The 10000-nt window shown below is 43.0% G+C and overlaps 1 protein-coding gene across 1 annotated transcript in view; it reads right to left on the reverse strand.

Moving 5' to 3' along the window:
* Window positions 1-10000, reverse strand: part of LOC139025757 (protocadherin-16-like) — a 38901-nt gene that overhangs the window by 27836 nt on the left and 1065 nt on the right. The window lies entirely within an intron of this gene.

Below are 10000 nucleotides of genomic sequence, written 5' to 3' on the forward strand. Positions count from 1 at the left end.
AAAAGAGAGAGATTGAGAGCTGAGATGACAACAGAGGAATAACTCTGGTCGTGGTCTGCTGAGAGCTGATCGATAAGCCATAGGAGAATAACTCTGGTCCTGGTCTGCTGAGGCTGAGATAGCAACAGAGGAATAATCTGGTCTGTCTGCTGAGAGCTGAGATGAAACAGAGGATAACTCTGGTCTGGTCTGCTGAGAGCTGAGATAACCATCGAGGAATAACTCTGGTCTGGTCTGCTGAGAGCTGAGATGAAAACAGAGGAATAACTCTGGTCTGGTCTGCTGAGAGCTGAGATAGCAACAGAGAATAACTCTGTCTGGTCTGCTGAGAGCTGAGCTAAACATAGAGAAATACAGGCCTTATGAGCAACTAAGAGGCGGAAATGGGGATATTAAGGCAGGGTGATTTATAGAGTACATGCTGTGTAGTAAACACCATTAATATTGAGCAATTTCCTGTAGCCGAGGGAGGGGGTGGGGGGGGCCTGCCAGTAAATAGATGTGCATCACCACACACACATTCAAGCACTCACACACAAACACCACACACACACACACACACAAAACACACACACACACACAGTGGTTTTTTAAGAGTAATGTAAATATTTCTACAGGCTACTGATGGAGAGAGACCACAGAGATTTCTGATGGAGAGAGACCACACAGATCTCTGATAGAGAGAGATCACAGAGATCTCTGATAGAGAGAGACCACACAGATCTCTGATAGAGAGAGATCACAGAGATCTCTGATAGAGAGAGACACACAGATCTCTGATAGAGAGAGATCACAGAGATCTCTGATGGAGAGAGACCACACAGATCTCTGATAGAGAAGAGAGAGATCACAGAGATCTTTGATAGAGAGAGACCACAGAGATCTCTGATGGAGAGAGACCACAGAGATCTCTGATGGAGAGAGACCACAGAGATCTATGATGGAGAGGACAACATAGATCTCTGATGGAGAGAGACCACAGAGATCTCTGATGTAGTTAAGTCCTGTTAATCCCACCACACTGTCCGATTTCAAAAAGGCTTTACGACGAAAGCACACCATGCGATTATGTTAGGTCAGAACCTAGTCACAGAAAAACACTGCCATTTCCAGCCAAAGAGAGGAGTCACAAAAAGCAGAAATAGAGATAAAATTAATCACTAACCTTTGATGATCTTCATCAGATGACACTCATAGGACTTCTTGTTACACAATACATGGATGTTTTGTTCGATAAAGTTCATATTTATATCCAAAATCTCAGTTTACATTGCACGTTATGTTCAGTAATGTTTTGCCTCCAAAACATCCGGTGATTTTGCAGAGAGCCACATCAATTTACAGAAATACTCATAATAAACATTGATAAAAGATACAAGTGTTTTGCATGGAATTATAGTAAACTTCTCCTTAATGCAACCCCTGTGTCAGATTTCAAAAAAGCTTTACGGAAAGCTAACCATGCAATAATCTGAGTACAGCGCTCGAGACCAAAACAAGCCATACAGATATCCGCATGTTGTGGAGTCAACAGAAGTCAGAATAGCATTATAAATATTCACTTACCTTTGATGATCTTCATCAGAATGCACTCCAGGAATCCCAGTTCCACATAAATGTTTGTTTTTGTTCATCAATAAAGTCCATAATTTATGTCCAAATACCTCATTTTTGTTTGCACGTTTAGTTCACAAATCCAAATTCATGAGGCGCGAGCACTAGGTCCAGACGAAAAGTCAAAAAGTTCCGTTACAGTTCGTAGAAACATGTCAAATGTAGTGTAGAATCAATCTTTAGGATGTTTTTACATAAATCTTCAATAATGTTCCAACCGGACAATTCCTTTGTCTTTAGAAATGCAATGGAACGCAGCTAACTCTCACGGGCGCGCGCCTGACTGAGCTCATGGCATTCTGCCAGACACCTGACTCAATCAGCTCTTATTCTCTCCCCCTTCACAGTAGAAGCCAGAAACAAGGTTCTAAAGACTGTTGGCATCTAGTGGAAGCCTTAGGAAGTGCAATCGGACCAAATTTTACACTGTATATTGGATAGGCAAAGACTTGAAAACCTACAAACCTCAGATTTCCCACTCCCTGGTTAGATTTTTTCTTAGGTTTTTGCCTGCCATATGAATTATGTTATACTCACAGACATCATTCAAACAGTTTTAGAAACTTCAGTGTTTTCTATCTAAATCTACTAATAATATGCATATCTTAGCTTCTGAGTAGCAGGCAGTTTATTCTGGGCACCTTATTCATCCAAGCTTCTCAATACTGCCCCCCAGCCATAAGAAGTTAACCAGAGATTAAAAAAATAAAAAAATACTGTAAAACTATTTAGTGGAATGTGCTTTCTGACTGCCTGAACGGGCATGTGAAATTTTGTCTTGATGACAACATTAATTAGCGGGGCATATAATTTTAAATAAATAAATAATAATATAATATATCATATTTAAATAATAAAAAAATTAAAAAGAAGCCAAGCATCACACAGCTCTTATCCCTAAATTGTGTCTCATTCACTGTGTTCCAACCGCTCCCTACACACACGCATGCTGAGTGCCCACACAAACTACCTACATAAATAAATGACTATAAAAACATATCTAACTGATTGTGTACACAAGCTATCGTTAGGCCTACATAAATAAATTACTAATAAATTGTATCTAACTAAATGGGATACCCAAGCTACATTCCTTGCCAAATGACGACAGTTTTATCATAAAATCAAATGATGTGTTTAGTTTATTTTCCCGCTTAGGCTACTTTGCAAACTGCTTGTGCCATTTATAATTGGTTAGCCTAGGCTATAGCCCCCTTAAATATAGACAGGTTTCCTCACTGAAAATAATATATGCAAAAACATTAGTTTCATAAAGATAAAGAGCGTAATTTCATCATAGGCCTTCTCACCAAACAGATGTCATTGCTGTAATTTATCACCATGCAGTACTCAATGTGGAATTGTTCATTGGTATAGATAACTTTCGGAACTTGACCTGTCGTTCACCTGCCCCCTGTTTTATTAATAAACATCTGTGAATCGAACTATCTGGGTCTTATCCATCATAGGCCTTCTCACCAAACAGATGTCATTGCTGTAATTTATCACCATGCAGTACTCAATGTGGAATTGTTCATCGGTTTAGAAAACTTTCGGAACTTGACCTGTCGTTCACCTGCCCCCTGTTTTATTAATAAACATCTGTGAATCGAACTATCTGGGTCTTATCCTGAGTCCTGATAGTGCCCCGGGACGTGTTCCTGTCCTGATAGTGCCCCGGGACGTGTTCCTGTCCTGATAGTGCCCCGGGACGTGTTCCTGTCCTGATAGTGCCCCGGGACGTGTTCCTGTCCTGATAGTGCCCCGGGATGTGTTCCTGTGGGCTCGGAAGAAGCCTTGGACCTCTCCGCCATTCCCGCGGAGTACCAGGACCTCCAGGAGGTTTTCAGCAAGGCCCGGGCCACTTTGCTTCCTCCGCATCGACCCTATGCCGGCGCATCGACTACCGGGGCCTTAATGACATCACGGTTAACTTCACTAGGGTAGGGGGCAGAATTCAGAATTTTGGATGAAAAGCGTGCCCAAATTAAACTGCCTGCTACTCAGCCATAAAAGCTAGAATATATAGCATGAGCTGACCACGCGCGTTCACGTGAGAGTTCCCACCTATCCCAGAGAAGTTAAGGAGAAGTGGATCTAAAATGCCATGCATAACACTTGTATCCTTTATCAATGTTTATTATGAGTATTTCTGTAAATTGATGTGGCTCTCTGCAAAATCACCGGATGTTTTGTAAGCAAAACATTACTGAACATAACGCGCTGAGAACTGAGATTTTTGGATATATATATATGAACTTTACCGAACAAAACATCCATGTATTGTGTAACATGAAGTCCTATGAGTGTCATCTGATGAAGATCATCAAAGGCTAGTGATTAATTTTATCTCTATTTCTGCTTTTTGTGACTCCTCTCTTTGGCTGGAAAAATGGCTGTGTTTTTCTGTGACTTGGTGCTGACCTAACATAATCGTTTGGTGTGCTTTCGTCGTAAAGCCTTTTTGAAATCGGACAGTGTGGCTGGATTTACAACAAGTGTATCTTTAAAATGGTGTAAAATACTTGTATGTTTGAGGAATTTTAATTAAGGGATTTCTGTTGTTTTGAATTTGGCGCCCTGCAGTTTCACTGGCTGTTTCACTGGCTGTTGATTTCACTTTTGGATAAATAGCGTGCCCAATTTCAACTTAAATCTACTCATCATACCGTCCCACATACCCTAGTGAGGTTAAGAACCGCTACCCGTTACCACTCATCTCTTCGGCTTTCAAGCCGCTCCAGGGGGCCACCATTTTCTCTAAGTTGGACCTGCAGAACGCCTACCTTCTGGTGTGGATATGGGAAGGTGACGAGTGGAAGACCGCCTTCAACACGGCTAGCGGACACTACGAAAACCTGGTGATGCCATTCGGTCTGATCAACGCTCCTGCTGTGTTCCAGGCCCTAGTTAACGACATTCTCTGCGACATGATGAAGCATTTCGTGTTTGTTTACCTCGACGACATCTTTGTCTTTTCCCGCTCAGCTCAAGAACACGTTCTCCACGTCCGACAAATCCCCCAACGTCTCCTGGAGAACCAGCTTTTTGTTAACTTCTCTATGATAGGGGGCAGCATTTTCACTTTTGGATAAATAGCGTGCCCAATTTCAACTTAAATCTACTCATCCCCAGAATATAATATATGCATATTATTAGTAGATTTGGATAGAAAACACTCTGAAGTTTCTAAAACTATTTGAATCATGTCTGTGAGTATCACAGAACTTATGTAGCAGGCAAAACCCCGAGGACCAACCATTCAGATTTTTTTTTTTTGAGGTCACCGTCTGTTCAATGAAATTTCATTGGGATACTAGATTTTGAATCAACCTGTTTGCAGTTCCTAACCCTTCCACTGGATGTCAGCAGTCTTTGGAAATAGGTTGAGGTTATTCCTTTGTGCAATGAAGAAGAACGGCCATCTGGAATCAGTGTAACGTTATGTGTACTGTTTGAGAGTTGCGCAAGACTAGAAAAGTATCGTTAGTTTGTTGTCATCCTGTATTGAAAACAGATAGACCCATCTTCAATTTGATCGATTATTAACGTTTACAAATACCTTAAGTTGTATTACAAAAGTAGTTTGAAATGTTTTGGCAAAGTTTAGAGGTAATTTTTGAGATATTTTGTAGTGACGTTGTTCAAATTGGAAGCTGTTTTTTTCTGGATCAAACGCGCCAAATAAATGGACATTGTGGACATATATGGACGGAATTAATCGAACAAAAGGACCATTTGTGATGTTTATGGGACATATTGGAGTGCCAACAAAAGAAACTCGTCAAAGGTAAGGCATGATTTATATTTTATTTCTGCGTTTYGTGTTGCGCCTGTAGGGTTGAAATATGCTACACTCTCTTTGTTTACTGTTGTGCTATCATCAGATAATAGCATCTTATGCTTTCGCCGAAAAGCCTTTTTTAAATCTGATATGTTGGCTGGATTCACAACGAGTGTAGCTTTAATTTGGTATCTTATATGTGTGATTTAATGAAAGTTAGATTTTATATAATTTTTTTGAATTTGGCGCTCTACATTTTCCCTGGCTATTGGCCAAGTGGGACGCAAGCGTCCCACATATCCCAGAGAGGTTAACTTCTCTAGGGTACGTGAGACGGTAGCGTCCCACCTCTTCAACAGCCAGTGAAACTGCAGGGCGCCAAATTCAAATACAGAAATACTCATTATAAAAATTCAGAAAACAAAACATATTTTACATAGGTTTAAAGATTAACTTCTTGTGAATCCAACCACGGTGTCAGATTTTTAAAATGCTTTACGGCGAAAGCATACCTTACGATTATTTGAGAACATAGCCCAGCAGACAAATCATTACAAACAGTAACCAGCCAAGTAGAAGAGTTACACAAGTCAGAAATAGAGATAAAATTAATCCCTTACGTTTGATGATCTTCATATGGTTGCACTCAGCAGACATTCATTTACTCAATAAATGTTCCTTTTGTTCGATAAAGTCTCTTTATACCCAAAAACCTTCGTTTTGTTCGCGCGTTTTCTTCAGTAATCCACAGGCTCAAACGCAGTCAAAACAGGCAGACCAAAAACCAAATTGTATCCGTAAAGTTCATAGAAACATGTCAAACGATATTAATATTAAATCCTCAGGTTGTTTTTAGCCTAAATAATCAATAATATTTCAACCGGACAATAACGTCGTCAATATAAAAGGTAAACAAGAAAGGCACTCTCTCGGCCGTGCGCATGAAAAAGCTCTGTGACACTTTAGGGTCCACTCATTCAGACTGCTCTTACTTCCAAATTTTTCAGAATACAAGCCTGAAACTATTTCTAAAGACTGTTGACATCTAGTGGAAGGCATAGGAACTGCAATTTGCGTCCTAAGTCAATGGATAATGTAATGGCATTGAATAGAAAACTACAAACCACAAAAAAAACTACTTCCTGAATGAATTTTTCTCGGGTTTTCGCCTGCCAAATCAGTTCTGTTATACTCACAGACACCATTTTAACAGTTTTGGAAACTTTAGAGTGTTTTCCATCCAAATCTACCAGTTATATGCATATCATATCTTCTGGGCCCGAGAAGCAGGCAGTTTAATTTGGGCATGCTTTTCATCCAAAATTCCGAATGCTGCCCCCTACCCTAGAGAAGTTAAAGCAGAAAAATGTGAATTCCATCGCTCCACCATCTCCTTCCTTGGTTACATCATCGCTGCTGGTAATGTGCAGATGGATCCAGGAAAGGTGAGCGCGGTGGTGAATTGGCCCCAACCCACGTCCAGAGTGCAGCTGCAACGTTTCCTGGGATTTGCCCATTTCTTCTGCCATTTTATCCGGGGTTACAGCACCCTGGCTTCCCCCCTTTCAGCACTCACATCTCCCAAGGTCCCGTTCACATGGTCCCCAGCTGCTGACCGGGCGTTCCTGGACCTAAAGCACCGCTTCACCACAGCTCCCATATTAATCCCAACATGGTTCCTGACGTCTTTACATCTTCGCATTCGTCGCCGCCTGCACTGTCTGTGCTCAGAATAAGACTTCTCGGCAAGCTCCGGCTGGCCTCCTTCAATCACCTCCTGTCCCTCACCGTCCCTGGTCACATATATCCCTGGACTTCGTCACTGGTCTCCCTCCATCTGATGGCAACACCACTATCCTTATGGTGGTGGACAGTTTTTCCAAAGACGCACATTTCATTTCCCTCCCCAAACAACCCTCAGCCAAGGAGACGACCCAGCTCACGGTGCAGCATGTCTTCCGGATCCATGGACTTCCGGTGGACATGGTCTTCGATCGTGGTCCTCAGTTCTCATCCCGGTTCTGGAAGAGTTCTGCGCACTCATTGGGTCGTCGACCAGCCTGTCCTCTGGCGAGTCAATCAGGACCTGGAGTCTAATCTTCGTTGCCTCGTCTCTGCCAACACCACCACCTGCAGACAGCAACTCGTGTGGGTAGAATGCACCCGCAACACCCTTTCCTACTCGGGCCACTAGTCTCTCGCCTTTCAAGTGTTCGATGGGTTGTCAGCCCCCGCTCTTCCCTGAGCAAGAGGTCAGCATACCCTCGGCCCAGATATTTGTCCGCCGCTGTCGCCGTACCTGGAAGAGAGCCCGGTCTGCTCTTCTCAAGACCATCTCCAGGTATCAACGACAGGTGGTCCGCCACCGGACCCCGGCACCCCGGTATCGTCTCGGGCAGAGGGTATGGCTTTCCACTCGGGATCTGCCCCTACGGTTGGATTCCCGCAAACTGTCCCCCCGTTTTATGTGCCCTTTCCGCATCTCTAAGATTCTTAGCCCCTCTGCTTTTCGTCTTCTGTTGCCCTGCACCCTCCGTATACATCCCACTTTTCGTGTATCAAGGATTAAACCTCTGCCTCACAGCCCTTTGTCTCCTCTTTCCAGGCCCACCCCTGTCCCCAGTCTCATCGACCACCATCCGGCATACACGGTGAGGCGCCTCCTGAATGTTTGACCTCGGGTCAGGGGATTCCAGGACCTGGTTGACTGGGAGGGTTATGGTCCAGAGAACAGGTGCTGGGTCCCCCGCTAAGAACATCCTGGACCCAGCCCTCATCGCCGAATTCCACTGCCATCAACCAGGTATGTGCCCAAGTAGGATGCCAGGTTGGCACCCCTAGAGGGGGAGTTACTGTCACACCCTGTTCTGTTTCGCCTGTTTTTGTGCGTGTCTCCAACCCCCTCCAGGTGTCGCCCATTTTCCCCATTATCCCCTGAGCATTTATACCTGTATTTTCTGTTAGTCTGTTGCCAGTTTGTCTTGTCTCRTCAAGCCAAACAGCGAGTTTTTCCCCCTACTCCTGTTCTCTCCAGTCCCTGTTTTCTAGTTCTTCCGGTTTTGACCATTCTGCCTGCCCTGACCCTGAGCCTGCCTTCCGTACTGTACCTAACTGACTCTGCTCTGGATTACTGACCTCTGCCTGCCCTTGACCTGTTGTTCGTCTGTTTTGTTAATAAACATCTGTTATTCAAACTGTCTGCATCTGTTCTTATCCTGCGTCCTGATAATAGGTTTCTACAAGCTCCACTTTTTGAAGATTGTGTTCCACAATATAATATAACCAGTTGATATTACAGTTACAATTAAGTCAAGCTTTTTAAGCTTTTTTATTCATTAAGCTTTTTTATTCACTAAATATACAATAAATGAGGGAGTTTAGCGATGAGGATTTGTTTTCTGTAATTATTATGATGAATTAGGCACTTGTTGCGCACTGTTAGCATAGACCTATAGATAAATGTACCTATAGATGTATAGATGTATAGACCTATAGATGTAAATACCTATAGATAATTGGTATTTAAACACCACTTTAAATGTGTACGTGATACTGCAACATCATTTCCCCATGGGGACTACAAAGTCAGTAAAAAAAGTAAATGTGTACATTATTTTTTCTCTCCTTGTGCAGGCAGGCCTTGTGATAAATGTTTTATTTATTTGAGTACTCGAACAATCAAAGCATTTCAAATGCCCATCCCTACTCACGCTGTGTGTGTGTGTGTGTGTGTGTGTGTGTGTGTGTGTGTGTGTGTGTGTGTGCGCTGGCAATTACAACCGCTGTGTTTAAACCATCAACTCACAGACAGATCACCTGAACCCAGCTAGAACCATCACATGCTGTTCACATTATAACATGACTCAGTTTACAGCCGGGTGCTTCGCACGCCTTGCTTCTCTGAGAGAAACCGATCCGTCACCGAGCCCCGAACCGGTCTTCTCTCTCTCTCTCTCTCTCTCTCTCTGCAGAGACTGGAGACCGGACCCGTGAAGTTAGAGCAGCCGGTATAACGTAACAGGGTAACGGTAGCCTACGTTAACAGCTAACGGACAAAGAGCAGTTTTTTCTTAGGCAGAGAGAAGGAGATCTGTGGATAGCGTTTCACTGCAGATAGGCGACCCACAGTGAGGGTTAGACAACAAAAAAAAGCATGGTGGTTTGGTGCTTTAATAGGTCCTTCCATCCTGCTGTCATGTAACTCTACCCTGACAGGCTCCAATGAAAATATCTCAGTAGCTTGTCCTGATGGGGAAACATCACTCCTGTCAATCAATGTCTATTACATCAAATCTTCCCTTCTCAGGAGGAGTATGCATTTCAGAAAGAGCCTACTTTCAATCATTTCAATTACACAATGAATCTAGCTAGAATTGCATTATGAAAAATGTCCCCATATCTCAAAGCCTTATGCTAAATTTGTCAGTACATTTATTAAACGTTTGTTTCCCTGGTAGGTTTGGTTATGAAGAGATCGATAATCATGGGGGTATGCTGCCGGCTGAATAATCTTCACAGCAGCAGCCAGGCTCTCCCTATCTCTCTCTCTCTCTCTCTCTCTCTCTCTCTCTCTCTCTCTCACGACTGGCGGACTCCATTGTC

The sequence above is a fragment of the Salvelinus sp. IW2-2015 genome, unplaced genomic scaffold (genome assembly GCF_002910315.2).
Source record: "Salvelinus sp. IW2-2015 unplaced genomic scaffold, ASM291031v2 Un_scaffold3230, whole genome shotgun sequence".
In the NCBI taxonomy this organism is placed as follows: domain Eukaryota; kingdom Metazoa; phylum Chordata; class Actinopteri; order Salmoniformes; family Salmonidae; genus Salvelinus; species Salvelinus sp. IW2-2015.